General features: G+C 54.6%; 1 long non-coding RNA gene across 2 annotated transcripts in view; it reads left to right on the top strand.

Moving 5' to 3' along the window:
• Nucleotides 1-16,450, top strand: part of LOC118253860 (uncharacterized) — a 73,349-nt gene that overhangs the window by 19,845 nt on the left and 37,054 nt on the right. The window lies entirely within an intron of this gene.

Raw genomic sequence — 16,450 nt, 5'->3', positions numbered from 1 at the left:
TAATAGTGAAGGCATGTCAACTGCTTTGAGTATAAGAAAAGTCACCATAAATGAGATCTCCCTCCCCAATACCAGAAACAAGACGTTTTAAGGGCTTGTGAAGGTGAAGGGAGCCTTGCCTGCCCCTGATGCAACCTGTAGTGCATCTCCCTGCTGCTGGGTCCCTTCCACGACTCAGCTCTGGGGACTACAGGGCCTGTGCTGCCGTTCCTGAGCCCTTGAGCTCCTCACCTCGTCCCTCGCTTTGGCCCCACTGGTTTGGGGCCTGACCTTCCTCCTCCTGCAGCCCGCATTCCTGCGGGGCAGGGTGGCACCTCTCCCTCCACGTGGGGCCGGTATGCCAAGGGCCTGAGCTTGGTGCTACTGTTGTATAAATAAGTGGAAAAAACACTTGGTCTCCCTGGAGATGTGCTTAGGGTAGGGTGTTTTTTTTTTTCTTTTTTTCTTTTTTTTTTTTAGGCTAACCAGGCCTACACAACAGCTGTTGAGCAATCATTCGTCCTCTAAAAACAAATAAGGAGCAAGTCTGGTGGCCAAATGTTGCAGGCACGTTGTAATGATTGTTAGCAAATTGCATTTGCAGTGTGGGGCTGCTTAACAAAACAGCTGCTGGGTTTGCCTCTCCTTCTCCTGTGTCACATTAGTTGTTTGGTGCCGGTTCGCTGCCGTGGCGGAGTGGGAAGGGGGGGGGACCATCGCGGAGCTGGCTGGTGTCCCTGTAGGATGACATTTGCGGTGCAAAGACATCGTGTGGGCCATAGCGTTCTTTCATATTAATTGCTTGAGGTTTTGTATCCCTCGAGTGGAGGCTGCTTTTCTCCCACCTCATTTTCGTGCGGCTTGATTGCTCTTGGGGTTTCTACATCTGGCTGGAAGAGGGACGCAGCGAGCATCAGCGCCCCGTCCCGCTCCTCCTGCTGGAGATGGCATCGGGACAACACAAGCTGTGCCCGGTCTTCTCTTCCTCCTCCTCCTCCTCACCAGCCTGAGCATGGCTCTGAGCTTCGGCTCCCAACTCACCTGAGCTGCTTCCCAGGTTGAAAATTTAGCCAGAGATCGGGTGTCCCTTAGGACTGCTGTGAGACAATAACTCCGCTGGTTCACTCAGAAAAAGACCTTGAAAACTGAGACTGGGTCTGGTAAGGATTCTTGGTGTAACGCCTGACATCTGGGTCGAGAGAGAGCCTTTCCCAAGATAACTCTGACACATATGGCTATGAAAAAATCCTTAGCTCTTTTCCCCTGTTTATTTTTCATTATGATTATTTACTGACATTTTTTTAGCCTGGATAATGGAAAAAAGCTGAGCTGATTTCACTGTCGTAATTTCTAGCCCACTGTGCTCCTTTGGTCCAGCACGCTGATGAGGTGCTTCATGGGTCTGCAAATCTGTGGGAGGTATAAGGTTGGTAGAGAGAGCAGTTTCTGGTGTGTTAGAGATGCTGGGAGCGTATTTCAGTTGTGAAAACTGCTGCAGATATCAAATACCTGATTACAGTGTTTACAAACATTTTTGGTTTTCAGTTTAAAAAATAAAAAGAGGGAAATAAACACCTTTTTTTTGCTTTTAGTTTTTGAGTCTTGAGCTTTTTATGCTCATAGTTTAATTACTGTTACTTCTACATGAGAGCATATTGGGGGTTGTTTCAGTGATTGATATTTCAATTTCTTTCTGATTAGCCCCTAAAAATGATGTGAATTCTTGTTGGATTTGGATTTAGATAGTAGCGCGAGGAGGGGTCCACTGCCTTCAACCATCCCCTGGGGGGATGCCAGCATCAGGGAGTCTGTTGGCATTGCTACAGGTGCAGGGACAGCCCCGATATTTCCCCAGAGAAGAGATTGCAAACAAGTGAAGAAATGACCTTCAGAAACACAGCTTTTCCTAAGTGCGAGTGCTCCTTGAGCTGCACGTATCCTCCTTGGGCAAGACCAAGTAAACTGAACCCGGTGAGATGGCAGCACTGCTTGCCTCCTCGCTGCTGCTGTCGTTAACTAAGCAAATGATCTCGTGCACCAAAGAGGAGCTTGGAGCCCCTCTGCTAATGGCTGCGGGAAGGCAGAGGGGAATGTCCCATCTTCCTGGCATCACTTGAGTTGCCCAGATGTTGTCCTATGGGTACTGAAGAGGTTTTGAAAGTCCCGTAACAAAGATCCCACAACTGTGTTTGTGGAGCAGCCTTCAAGAGTGAATTCAAGTTCTTTTTCTTCCCTCCTCCTCCACTTCACCCAGGGTGGGCAAAAACACATGCAGGTCCTGACCCAGAGCCTGTTGGAAAACATTAGGGTGGCGGGGCAGTTTCCTTACTTCCTTCTTCTCTTGTTGTAATTCCTGACACGAGTTCAGGCTAAAACTTCAGAGGAGAGGATCAACAAACTCCTCGCTGGCTCTGGGGAAATGCAGAAGCAGCATATGTCTGTGGGAGGGGACTTTTATTGTAGTGTTAACAATAATTGCTTGCCTTGAGCTGAGATGGGACGCAAGGTGCACAGAGGCAGTGTGAGGAAGGTGCCCGTGTGTCCCTGCACACAACCAAGAGCATGCCGCCACGTGTGGCACGGGGCGATGGGGACAGCCTTCCCCTCTGGCCCCTCGGTTGGGCAGGAAACCTGCTCTCTTGTAACTGGGGGGCAAAGGTGACAAAGAAGGAGAGGGGGTGACACTGAGACAGAGCAAAACCCAGGCCACCTTTGGCCACCTTCCTGCATCTCCGGCCCCGTCCAGGACCCATCAGCCTTTCTTCAGCAGTGGCACAGACTCGGTCGCAGTGTCTCATGAGCAGCGGTCAGTGCTGACCTGCTCTGGAGACCGTGGAAATCCACGGGAATCTTTGTAAATGCCACTGGCACAATTCAAATCTTTCAAGCCACAAAAAGAGAGTATCTGGCCATATATATCTGAAAGAATATAAGGTGATGCCGAGCGAGTTCCTCCTTGCTTAATGGGCTGACTGTCCTCCGGCGCCACGATGCTCAGACGCGGCCGAACCTCCTGCCCTGTAGGAAGAGCGGTGTCCCGAGGAGCCAGCCTCGGTCTCCCGGTGGATATTCGTCTTCTGGATCACAGCTAATTTCCCTCATAATAATGCTGAGCATGAACCTCCCACGTGATGCTAATTAGTGCCAAGCCTGTCTCTATAACCAGTGTTACAGGTGGTGGTGATTGCAGCCGCTCGCTCTCGTGGTGTAATTGCTCAGCTCTGAGCAGCGAGGGGCAGCCAGGACCCTCTGCAGAGCGAGCAGTTTCCCCTGTCATTTCCTTGCCAATGGAGAGGGGAGCAATTGTAAAGCAGGGCCTGGTGTTGGCCTTTTGCCTTGAGAGGTGGCTGGCCACCTCCGGGGGCTGCAGGAAGGGGGCTCCTCTTTGCAGCCCACCCAACGCCCAGGGGTGGTGGCACTGCTGGCAGTGGAGAGGGGGCCGGTGGCTCCTGCTGAGCGCTGGGTGCCTGGATGGGGACAGCCCCCGCTCAGAGGCGTTGTCCTGAGCTTTCGCCCCTCTGCTCAGATGTTTTCCTCCCGGTCCGATGGCTCGCGTTCAACCCAGTGATGCAGGCTCGTGTTTACCCTGTCAAACAACACATCTCCGTCTCCAAACATTCATCTTACGCAATCCGTGCTCTCCGTGTTTCCACCCCGGCCGGGAGCAGCTCTGCCAAGGGCTGACCTAATTGCACCCGGGTCCTGCTGGTGCAGGACACCGAAACATGCCGTGAAGTGGTGCAGGGGCTGTGTAACGCTGCCCGTGCTGCTTGGTGCCGGGCAGGGTCCCGCAGCGCCCAGCTGGCGGAGACGTGCCGCTTGCTGGCTGCCTTGCACCGGAGGGCTGGGTGGAGGTGCAGTGGTTTAGAGCATCGCAGCAGCACTTTATTTTGGGCTGTCCTTCTGAACTTAACATTTATTATTATTATTATTATTTAATTGGGAGAGCACTGCTTTGAATGCTACTTGAATTCTTGCAAACCGTGTCGTTCCAAGCCTGGAGTTGTCCTGCTGTTGGTTGTCCGACGTTACCTGCAGCTTTCAGTGCACTTCTTTTGAGGCTTGAGCCAGGTGCCCATCACTGCAAGGCTGGTATAAATTTTTTTTTTAAGCTCAACGTGAGGCTTGCATAAGGCTCTTAAAGTTAGTGTTGCCTTTTAAGCCAAAGGGCCGGAATAAGGTTTACAAGCCATAAAAGCCTCTTATCAAAGTTGATTTCCTCCAATGCACCTTTCATCTTTTATAGTATTTACTTTTCAAATCCTTGAACTTAAAAGGATTAAACAGGTTAAAAGGAAAAAAAGGAGGGAGAAAGAGAAAACAAATAAGAAGGAAGATGGATGGAGTATGGATTATGAGAGGCCCGTATAAAATATGAATTAGGAGAAAGTTTAAACAAAGTGTTGTCCTTTTCCAAACCGCTGGAAGTTAGTGTGCTGCAGGTTTAACTTTAGCGAGTATTTAATCTATCTGGGTATTTTTTCTTCTTTCCAGAAAGAATGGAGAAGGGAGAAGCTGAGGGGAGGGGCTGTGAGGACTTTGCGTTGTTCTACCTGATCTCCCGACCCCTTCCTGTCCTGCAGTGGGATGGCCACGTGTGATCCACCCCACAGCCCTCGTCCTGCTGCAAAATCATTTCCCAGGCAAGAGATTTTGCAGGAAGAAAAACAAAGATCGTGCAGGCAAAGAGCTGCTAAAATAACAGGAGTTGTGAAAGGGATCAGTGATCCCTTCTGGCAGGGAACCGGGAAGTGTCCCGGGGAGATGCAGGCGCTTCCAGGACGCTTCCCCTGCAGCAGGAGCAGGAAGGGGCAGCAAACCTGGCTTTGCTCTGGGCCACGTGGGCTGGTCCCACTCTGTGCATCATCCCCCTCGTCCTTCCCCGGCCCTTTGCTTCCCCGTGGGGTGAGCTGCCACGTTTGCTGAATTCACATCTAGAAAATGCAGTGGGATTTGGACCTGGCTGCCCTCCGCTCTGCCCTTGCTGGTGGCGCAGGAGGCTCTCGTCAACCAAACCCCCCAGAGCAGGCGGGGAGTGCTGCTGGCAGCTCCTTTTGGCGTCCTCGCTGCCCAGGAGGCTCGCATTAACCGCCTGCGCCCTCCAGAAGGTTGCAATCAGGGGCTTGGCCGGGCTGGTTATGGGTCAGCGGCGGGGTCAGCCCCTCTGCCGGCTCTGGTGCCTCTCCATGGCAGGGTCCAGGGGCAGGCAAAGCAAACACGCCGGGGAGCTGCAGCCAGGAGCCGCGCCTGACCTCCCCGGCCCCGAGCATCCGCCGGTGCTGTGCGGCGCGGGGGGATTTCAGCAGCTGCCTCCGAGCGGGGAGCAGAGCCCCTGGGGATGCCTGAGCAAAACTCTGCTGCCTTCAGAGCGTCTGGCTCCGTTTGGTGCTGCCGTGGTTCCTCCACTGCCGTTCCCCCCACCGTGCCCAACAGGCTCTGCTCGTGGCTCTACCGCAGCATTCACCAGTCCCTCAGTTTTTAGACTCGTCGCAGCATCCCCTCGGCCGAGCTCTGACATTTTAGGGTGTGTGGGAGCAGGGAGGATGCAGGGGGGCACTTGGGTTTGTAGCAGCCTCTGCCACCGGCTTGGAGGTCGGGTCCTTCCCTGCGGCTTTCCCCTCTGCTCCCCTGCAGGGAGGATAATGCGGAGGGAGGCTGCACGGGGGCACACGGCCCTGGGGGACTGCTAATGAGTGTCAGATCCTTTAACAACCCACTGATGTATGGCGTGGTCTGCGTGGGCAGATTAAGGGCTGAAGTCACTATTTCTCTGACCAGCTCAGCTCTCTGGGGCCGGGCCTTGCAGCCCCAGGGTGATGGCATCCTCCGGAAATAGGGACGGGGCCATCCCTCTCCTCCTGCCTACTCATGCCTGGCTGCTTTGGAAACTGCTTTTTAAACGCCGCTGCTTCAGGCTCTGATGTGAGGGAGGGTGAATTCCCAAGGCGAAACCAAAAAACAGAGCTCAGAGGTTAATGATTAAACCCAGGGCACCTCCGAAACTTCCCAGATACCTCCCGGAGACCACAAACAGTGTGAGTCAACCTGTTGCCACAGGATCCTGACTCAGTGATGCCTGTGAGGCTCTGGGAGTCATGGGCAGCTGAAGGAATGCTCTGGGGAGCTCAAGCAGAGCGTGGTCCTGGGTGCTGGGAAGCCTCCCATGGCATACGCATGATGTTTGCAGACCTGTCCTTCACTGAGCAGGGATTAGCGTCAGAGAGGGCAAAGAATGGCAAAAATAACCAAAAGCGGCTCAGAGCAGATGCTGTTCTTCCCTGCAGCCCCCGTTTCCCATAGGTTTTCTCTGAAATTTCTTTATCAAATGTGTTCTTGAAACTGTTACAGAAAATGCTGGCGAAGCATGCCGGGGGATGCAAAAGGACGGGGAGACCTCGGAGCCTCCCACGCCAGCTGGGGGAGGCGCAGAGGAGCTGGGTGCAGGGAAGGGAGGGCTTGCAGGGCGCTGCTCCAGGGTGCTGCTGTCTGTGGAGCTCTGACCCTCCAGAAGCATCCCGGGTGGCTTCAACACGTTCCACCTGCCGGGCTGTGCTGCCCAGAACCGCTCTGAACCCCGCCGTTTTTTCACTTTTTGGTGGCTCTGACTATAGTCTGCTTCTTAGATTTGAGGGAAGCAGACGGAAACCCCATCGGAGATGTACTTATCTGCGCCTCTGCCTCCCAGCAGCTCCTGCTGCTGCTTGAGGAGGGCAATGGGTGTGTGCAAGACCTGCCAAAACTGTGCTGGGGAGGCAGGAGCGATGAAGGCAGAGCTCGGTGGTGTGGGTGCAGTGCCCCCACTGCCTGCCCCGGGCTGAGCTCGCTGCAGGACGCGTGGAGCAGGGCCCTCCGGCTGAAAGCAAACCTGGCAAGGCAAAACTGAAAAACCCAGCAGCCGCAGGCAGCTCCCTTTTGCCTGCAAAGTGCTGAAAAGCACAGCCCTGCTCAGCAAGGTGTGGGGTGGAAGGGAGCAGGCGTGTTGTGTGTGTGCAGGGAACACCGGGCAGTGTTTGCAGGGAATGTTTAGGGAGGTGATAAAACGGGCCTACGTTTTCTCCCCTGGAGCAAAATCCTCCAACTGGAGGCTCTTAAACTCTTTGCAAAGCTAACTGCTGCACACGGTGTGTAAATCCCACTGCAAGCGAATGGGACTTTGCCCATCGGGAAGTTAAATCCCTTCTGAAAATGAGACGTGGGTATTCGGTAAAGTCTGCTTTTGGCTTTACCTTTAGTTTCCCTTTTGAGCTGATCTTGCTCTGATGTGGTGAATGCGGCTGTTCTCGGTGGGGTAGGTAGATAAGGATGCTTTCCTTTTACTGAAGGTATTCAAAAACCTGCTCCTGGTAACTTACAGCATTTCTGACCCTGGGGAAAACGTGGCTCTGCTGTGCTTGTGCTGAGGAGCCCCTGAGCGAGCCTTGGCACCAAAGCACCAGGAGCTGAGCCCCGTGCCAGGAGCTCATAGTCTCCCTCTCCAAAATCCAATTGCTGCCCTGCATCCCATTGCTTTCCTGCACCAATATGGGATTTTCCTCTCTGAAAACTCCGTGTCGCTCTGTTTTGGCCTTTGCTGTGAGTGCTTGGAATGTAAATGTGCTCTGGAGCAGCTGTGCTGCGGGGCTGCCCTGCCTCCCCTGGGTGCCGCCGGTGCTCGCCCTCCTCTGCATGCACCTGGAAGGTGAGGCCGGGCTTCCATCGTGCCGGAGGCTTTCTCCTGGTGCTGGCATCTCCTTGTTCAGCCCAGGGCCCAGTGGCATCTGTCTGCATCCCCGCAGCCATGGGGACTGACTTGAGAGCTTTTTGCAGTGCTTTTTGATGCCAACATAAGCATCACAGCAGGTTTTCCGCACTGTGTGGGGCTCGGTGCCCAACACGGCCAAGGGAGAGCCCTGCTCCTACAGGGAGGAGGAACCTAGCAGAGAGAGATGCTGATTTAGCCCTGCCATCCTTTGTGCCTGGCAGGAATAATTCTGTGCTGTTCAGGGTGGGGTTCTTAATTTATTATAATGAGCAGAAAATATCATAGAGAGACGCAGAGCCTGTGGCTGGGCTGGGGAGCACATGGGTGGCTGGGGCGCTCTCCTCGCGCAGCCCTGAGGGCAGCCCAGCACCCATCAATTAATTAAAATCTCAAACCCGTGCACAGTCCGGTTTGCCTTGGCTAAAACCAGTGTGAGAAACTTCCTCGCCGCATTTCTGTGTCGTCCGGGCTGAAGTGTTGTCATCCGAGGCTGCTTTGCATGACAATGCGTTGGGCTCTAATTATGCGCAAGGATGCTAATAGGCACAGAGCGTGCTGGATCTCCATGGGAAAACTGTCTGTTTGCAAGGGGCAGGGGGGAGAAAAGAAAAAGAAAATCCACCCAAGCAAAATAAACCATGACAGTTTGGGAAAGGAGGAGGAATGGGGGTGAGGAAAGGGGCTGGGAGGCAGCAGAGGGGTTGAGGAAGGCGAGTATGAAGCTAATAAGGCTCAGTTTGGGCTTTTTATTTGGTCTTTTTCTCCGTGGTAAGAGACGCTCCCGTGACAGGCTTCAGTCGCTTCTGCGGTGCTGATAATCTGCAGTGACTTGTGTTGGCTCAAGTTGGGTCTCTGATCCGCAAGCACCAGACACAAGTACTTTTCTCCCCTACTCTGGGCAGGTTGAGGTGGCTCTGGAACGGGAAACGTTTGGCAATGGCCATGGATGGAGCTGTCTGAGCTTGGGTTTCCAGGACCACAAAGCCCAAGCTCTGCGCAGAGCTGCGGAAGGAGGCCGATGGCCACGCACTTGACACCTGCTCTTGTGTGCAGATGCGTGCCGGGCTCTCGGATGGAAGCTGCTGAGTGTGTAGGGCTGTTATTAGCCCTCATTAAAATGCTCTCTCACTTAGTGAAAGCGAAGAGCATTAAAGAGCCAGGTGCGACCGGCTAAGGAGCTTAAACCTTTCCCTCTCTGTCGGTGCTGATGGAGTCATCTGGCTTTAATGATATTGGCGTTACCTGCCCTGTCGGCGTTTAAAATGGGATGCATGTTAATGTCCAACTGGAACGTGCTTCTGCGTTGTTTCTTTCTAACTCCTTGTGTGCTGCAGAAGTCCTGGGTGGGTGTGTGTCTCCACGGGCAGGGCGCACTGGCACCGCGCTGAGCACCTCGGCAGATGGCACCTGCTCAGACCTCTATCTGCTGTCACTGGACAACAATTTTGAAGGCCCACCGGGCTCTGGAGGTTCCTATTAGTGAAGGACATCAGCACAAATCAGGACTGGACCCTGATTATCTCCACGGTCTGTCCTGTTAGGTCCTAGCTGAGCATTTCATGATTTTGCTGGCTTCATCTCCCGCCTTTTGGTGCCATTATCCCTGTTCCAGAGACGTGGGGTTGGCCTTTTCTGTCCTTGCAGGTGATGCTTGGTCTCCAAATGGTGTTGGTGCTGATGCTGTTCTCATCAGGGAAGGGATGGAGAGATGGGACTGCCCAGGTGCTGGGGCAGGTAGCTCCACGGGGATGTCCCGCATCCGCCCTCCCTCACCCAGTTCAGTCCAGTAGGATCATGCTGGGCTGGGAGAACCTCTGGGCCGGCAGGTCTTCCTCGTGCCAGCACAGGGATGCTGGGGTGAGAGGAGCAAGCTGCTTCCTTGCAAAGCCCCCTCCTGCTATTTCGGTACCGCTGCGTAATCCTTCCCCCCTGCACGCAGTGTGCCCTACACCACCCCAACTGCCCCCCTGCTTCACATCGCGTGGCCCAGAGGAAAACTTGAGCCTGGTTTGCTCCAAATCTTTGGGGACTGGGGGAGGCCGGGGGGGACGTAAACATCCAGGGTGGAAAAAATAGTCATCTGCGAATGAAAAACTCTGGGTTTTACCCTGAGAAAAGGGGGTTAGACAGCCTGACAGACCTGATGACAGACCGAGTTCGAAAGCACCCTGGCCCCACAGCGCGGAGAGATGCCTTATTGTTTGATCTGGCTGTGAGACAGATTAGCAGCCCCAGGTGGAAAGTCATAATCTGCATTTAAATGGGCCGGTTATAAAAGGTAGGGAGCCCAGGAGCCCGCAGCATTATGCTGTGTCTTTAGGACTCCGTAATCTCTCTTTATTTTCTCCGCAGTCTGACCTGGGGGCACAGTTTCTAATTACCAGGTCACCCTGCTAATATTGTCATTTCCAGCCAGTGGGTGTGAAACCATAGCAACGCCACATTTGCTTCCAAGTTTCTGGAGGAATAAAATTTGCCTTTTAATCACAGAAAATGACCGGGTATCTACCCAGCCCCCCCCCAAATTACTCTAACTAAAGCAATTCGCTATCGGGGATTTTTTTTTTCCCCAGATATTCCACCTCGGCCCTTTCCGAAGCCTCACCTTGTGGCTCTGGGCAAAGCCAAGGGACTGAAGCTTGTCCATGAGCTTGTAGGCTCTGAGCAGGCTGGTTTGGACGGCAAAACTTCATGCCCTGCACTTACTTTTCACCAAAGAAACCCCAGACTTCGTTCGTAGCAAGCTTTTTGCCTTTAAAGAGTTGCAAGTGGTAAGAGAAGGGGCTGTCAGACACAGCCGAGCTGTGGCAGTGCAATATTTATCGCCCTAGCAGTGATGCCCATGAGCGTGGCTGTCGGGAGATGGGCCCCAGCACGGTGGCTCCGGCTCTGGTGGGTCAGCTCCGGGTTTGGGGGGGCTTGGAGAGAGCCCCTGGAGAGCCAGGAGGCACTGGAGCTGCTGTGCTGGGCACCACCTGCACTCGGTGGGTTCCTTACCCCATGCAACTCCGGGGTCTCAGGGCTTCAAAATTTACTTTTTCTCTCTCACCTGCATTGCAATCGCTATGTTGGAAGTGTTTTGAACCTGTTTTTATTTATTTATTTTTTTTTTATTTTATTTTTTTTTGTCCCCTAAGAGCAGATGGTAAAAACTTGGTTGGGATGTGTCAAAAGAACTTCAAAGTTTGGGGAGGCTCCCAAGGGGTGTGCTGGAGGGTGCCCAGCAGGAACCTGCTGAAACACTGGGAGAAATTGGGGTCAGGTCTGGGCTAAAGCTCGGTCCCTCAGGCAGAGGGGCACCTGATGGTGCCGGGCTCCGTGTGGGGCTGTGCGATGCATTTACTGGGTTTCAGAAGCAGCTTCTGACTCAAAGTGAGTCAGACGTGAACTGGAATCACGTTATAAGGTGATTTTCCAGCTGACAGGAGTAGGTTAATTGTAAACTGTCTACTGAAGCTTTAAAACTCCTGTCCAGCCTTATTATTAGCAGTTTAAAATTTATAGAGTGAGACTTTACTTGGTGATAGTTGGTTTGTGCCCAGACAACGCGTGTAATTAATCCCCACACTGGGGGAAGGAAAATCAAATTTCAGGCTTTTTTCCTTTCCCTCTGACTCATCTCGGGGTGTGCAGGGGATCTGGCCGGGCTACCTGAGCCCAGCTGGAGGACCACAGTGGAGAGAAGTTGGGTCAAGTGAGAAACTTCGCTTTGTAGTGACAGAAACCCCAGGTCGGGGGCTGAAAGAGTCCCCCTGACTTGCTGGGCAAACTGGAGCCAGGATCGGGGCTCTGCGGGGTTTTTAAGGGGGTGAAGCCTGCTGCAGAGGCTGGCGCCCACCATCTGGAGGGCTGGGGATGGGACCAGGTCCCCCGATGCTGTTCCCCGCATCTCTGCAGCTCTGGCTCCGCGTGGGTGTCTGCGCGTGGCTGTCTCGGGATGGCCCCCCCGTCCTTCAGCCTGTGGCTTTCCTCAAGTCAGAGCTGCGACCTTGTTAAAAATTGACTTATTCCTGGGCTGAATAGCTGCATCTGTCTGGCGTGGGCAGCCCCGGTCCCGGCTGCAGCTCCCCGTGCTGGGTTGAAGAGCTCCGTTATTGCGTCTCGCTCCCGGGGCGCTGCGGTGGCCGCGCTCGCAAGCTGCACAGACCGAGCCCTCAGACTTTCTCGCTGTAAAACGTTTTACTCCCTGAAAGCTGAGAGCAGCTCCCAGGCAGGTAATTAATTAGAAATGTGATTTGGGAGGCTCGTTTCCCTTCCTTCTGTATGGTTGCTTTTATTTCTTATTTCGAATGATTTTTATTGAGCCTCTTATGAACATGGCTCTGTTTTAATGGAGAAACGGTTCCCCTCCCTACCCCGGGCTTTACAACCAGCTCGTCTCAAAGCTCAAGCTACTCGTCGCCGATGGTCTCAGCCTCTGCGTGCATGCGTGTGCGCCCAGAAGCGTGCATTCACGCACACACATGCAGAATTAAAATGGGAATGTGACAGCCGTGGTTTGCTGAGCAGCTCGGATCCAGCTCTGGCGCGGGCCAAGCTCCTGTTGACTTCAATAGAAACCTTGCCCGGTTTATGAGCCTTTGGAGCCCAGCCCTGAGCAGGGGCTGCTTGTATAACGGCTAGTGCATGATTAGTATTTGTATTACAATAGCACTTCAGGACCCCAATTGCGGCTCAGCGCCCCATTAGAGTAGTCCTTGTACAAACACGTAATAAAGACGTGGGCTCTGACCCAAGGAGCCAACAATTGAGGTCTTTACAGCCCCCGGGGCACCTTAGGATCAATTATTTATATTACAGTAGCACTTACGGCATGTCTGTGCCCACGCCGATGCGAGCGGCTGCGGTGTCTGTGGGGCTGTTCTTGGGAATCTGGGGGGCTGCGGCACGGCCGGGCGGCTCCGGGCTCTCCTGCTCGGGGCGGGGGGGGGGGGGGGTTACATCTTCAAGGAGCTGGCTTTGTCTTCCCCATCGCTGAGGGGGCAGCAGGGGGCTGCAGGATCCTCTTCCTGCCCTTCCTCTCGTGGTGTTAGCGTGGCCCCAGGTGCAGTGGCTACTGCACAGCCCCTTGCTCTGGCCGCGTCCTGCTGCCTGCAAGGGTGCTGCTGCAAGGCTGGGAGTGGGAGCAGTCCTTGCAGGTGGGCGCAGCACCTGGGTGAGGGTGAGCAGCAGCGTGGCCGGGGGTGGCAGCGGGACAGAGGGGACAGCAGTGACAGCAGTGGCTCCGCATCCTGCAGCGCTGCGTGGTGCGGGCTGCATCCTCTGGACCCGTTTCTTGCGCAGCCACTGCTCCGACCCTGCCGCATCGCCATCCGTGAGACAGCCTGAGAGGCAGGGGGTGCTGCTAGAGAGATCTATAAAGGTTGTTATATATATATATATATATATATATTTAAGTCTTCCCTGATTCCTCGGACCCGTTTATGCTTCGTGTCCCAGCTCTCCTCTCTCCCCACCTTTTCCAGGTGGGTTTATCTTAGCAGCAGCAAAGCCAAGCATCTCAGTCAGCTTTTGCTGCTGTCGGCAGGGGCTGGGGGCTTCGTTTATCCCCCTGCCGGAGCCACCTCCTGGGGTGGGAGCAGTTCCCTCCCGGAGGCTGGGAGCCCCTAACGCTGTGCTGCGGGGGAAAGCCCAGCTCGCTCCTTTCCCTTTGACATATAAATCTCCACCTCAGCTAACTGCCTGGCTCCTGGAACCGGGCCCTGAAAAAGGGAAAGAGAAACCCTAGCAAATCTCCCTCGACTTGCAGCGAGCCCGGCACGGCCGTGATATATCGCTGCGTTACGCGGCCCAAGCGCTGCAGCTGGGCAGGAGCCCCGGCCGATCGCAGGATCCCGGCTCGCAGCTGGCTGCGATCTTGCCTTCTCTCTGGGAGAAAGCCCCGGCTTTAATTCGATGTCAACATGAACAGCTGGCCGCGGAAACGCGGACCCAAGCGCCGTTTCTGAGCAGCTGACACCGCTGCAGGCAGCCGCCTCGCGGAGCCTGTGTGTGGCTGGAGCCGGCCGGGCGCGGAGCCCGGCACAACGGGGAGTTATAGGGCTGCGCTGCCGTGCTCCCAGGGGCTGCTCCGAATTTTTTTTCCCCGTTCTTTAAAACGTAGATATTTTTTCTGAACTGCCGAAATAAGAAAACCCGTCGCTGAGTTGCCAGCAGCCAGTCGCACGGCTCAGCCTCGCTCTGCCCGCTGCAGCCCCAGACCTTTTCGCATGTGGCCCCAGACCTGCGGCTTTTTTGCAGGAGCTGGGGGGGGGGGCTCCGGGGGTGCCCCCCACCCTGCCCTGCCCCGCAGCGCTGCCGCCACTCCCCTGGCGCTTCCCAAACCCGCCGCGCAGCATTGCACATCTGTCCCTGCGCCCGCTGTTATCTGCTGCGGCTCAAACCTGCCCTGCAGCATTGTCAGAGTTCCCTTGAATTCATTTTTTTTTTCCCCACCCCTCCTTCTGCTCTGCTTTCTAGCACAAAGTGCCTGAAGCCCTGCAGCTTTTCCATCTTTTTTTTTTTTTTTTTTTTTCTTTTCGGTTCCCCCCCGGAGGGGCAGAGCCCTGCGGTGGGGGCCAGGAAGCCCGGCACTGCACGGGGAGCCGGGTCCAGCTCGGCTCTCTGAGTCTGAGGCCTTAAAGCCCACACCATAAGTCAACAGTGCAGGAATTATAGGTCCGGGGTTGGGTCACGAGCTTTGCTCTTTGGGTTTCTTGCAAGGAGGATTTCCCCGGGTGCTCCCAGCTGGAAGGTGGCTCTGTGTCACGGAGGGGAGCTGGGCACGGCTGTGTGGGGGACAGAAGTGGCACCGCCGAGCAGCTCGGGCTCTTCCCATTGCGGTGGCACTTGGGGTCGTCCCCACCATGCCCTGCTCCCACCGTGCCCTTCTCGCTGCACCCAGTGCATGCCGTGAAGGCTGCCTGGGGTCCCTGGGCAGGCAGGCAGTGGCTGTCCCATTTTCGGGATGTTTCCCAGCTCGTTCCTGGGTTACAGCTGGTGCATGAGCAAGGCGTGAGCTGCGTTACTGAGCTGTTTGTCTGCTGCGGGCTCCCCAGAGCGCCGTGCCCCCGATGGGGCTGCCAAGCTCTCGTGGGGGCTCCCGGGTGGTTCCTCGCCACATCACGGGAGCTGCAGGTGTTCTCCTTCCCAAAGGAGAGGAGAAGCCAAAGCTCCCAGCGGGCAAGGTCCGGTCAGGGCAGGGAAACCCAAACCCACTGCGGGACACGGCTGGGACCGGAGCGTTCCCACCAGCCGCGGTGGCTGACTGCACAGGTAAATAGTGACACTGACCCTAACTAATGCACAAAGTAAATGAATCCCTTTCAGTTAATTGGCTTAAGTGTTACTTGTAGCGAGAGTAAATATTTTACAACGGCGCTGAGGCTTTGCAGTGCGGGCATGCGCTCGCGGGGCCCTTTGTGCTCTGGGCTGGGGCTGCAGCCGGGGGGGCGTCCCTTGGGGACTGGGTGGGCTTTTAGGCGGGGAGAGAAGCAGCAGTGGGTGAAATCACCTTGATGCTGGATCAGGCAGCATTTACGAACGCAGCTTCTGCCTTGTGCTATGCCCTGCAGTGCGTCCTGGAGCAGTGGGGTGCTGTGGGATGGATCCCAAGTTGTCCCGCGATGTGCTTGCCTCGGGGCACGGGGCTGATGCACGCTCACCGGCCTCTCCCGGGGCAATGCTGGGTCAGGTTATCGCATTTTAGCAGGATCCACTTTTCATAGGTGAATAACTGCGCCCTGGGAGGGAAAGGAAGGGGCCTGCCTGAGCTGGTGCTGTCACAGCAGCATTGGCATCGCGCTCCGTGGGGCAGAGGATGCGCCGGGCTCAGCCCCGCTGTGCCCCAGGGGCTCCCCACAGCTGGACCAGAAAAGCTGTGGGGTTAGGGACCATGCGTGCTTGGAATCAGCTTTATCCTGTTTTGGGAGAATTTCAGCTTTTTCTGCAAAATACAGCCCGCCTTGGCCAAGCTGAGGCTGCCTTGGAGGGGGGGGGGGGCTTCACAGGTGCAAGGTGGGGACCCCCACCCGGGCACGGCTGGCACAAAGCTGGGAGAGAGCAGCAGGGATGGGGCAGGATCGGACCCCGGGGTCTGTGCTGGTAAAAGAGGGGGCTCCCCAGTGCCCCCCCCAGTGAAGTCACACCCTGCTAGGGCTCTCCTTGAAGGCTGCCAATAACTCAGACTCCAGGAGAGGGGAGTTAACTTTTAATACAATGTATATTTATTGCAAACAATAATATACAAAAAAAAAAAAAGGTAAGTTTCACGAAGAGAAGGATCTTGCGAACAAAACAAAACAAAAACTTACCTAAAGACAAAATATGATTTAAATGACAGGTCTTTTAAGTTACAGAAATACTTTAAAAAGATCCGCTTTTATACAGAAATAGAAAGATGCCATATTATAAGAGTGCTTTAAGATTTTTTTTTTCTCCTACTGAATCCCTAAAAAAAAAAATGTTAACAAATATATAATTTTTTTAAATAAAAAAAAAAAGTTTGCTGTCTTTTTTAAAAAGCAATCCTTAACTGTTCAGCCACAGCTTCACCAAAGTCCGTGTCCCCACCTCGAGCCATTTTGGGGGGGGGTGGAAGGCTAAAAACGGTGCCGCCCCGCGCAGGCGCCGCCGGGGCGTTGGGTCTCGTCCTCGCACGAGCTCGTGTGTCCCAGAGAGCTGAGGCAGAAAACAAGGCAAATGATTCAGTGATACGCTACATTTGCAATCTTTAGTTTGTACAAATTCTTT

The sequence above is a fragment of the Cygnus atratus genome, chromosome 18 (genome assembly GCF_013377495.2).
Source record: "Cygnus atratus isolate AKBS03 ecotype Queensland, Australia chromosome 18, CAtr_DNAZoo_HiC_assembly, whole genome shotgun sequence".
Taxonomy (NCBI): domain Eukaryota; kingdom Metazoa; phylum Chordata; class Aves; order Anseriformes; family Anatidae; genus Cygnus; species Cygnus atratus.
Note: the sequence above shows the minus strand (reverse complement) of the source record. Positions and strands in the feature narration are given on the sequence as shown.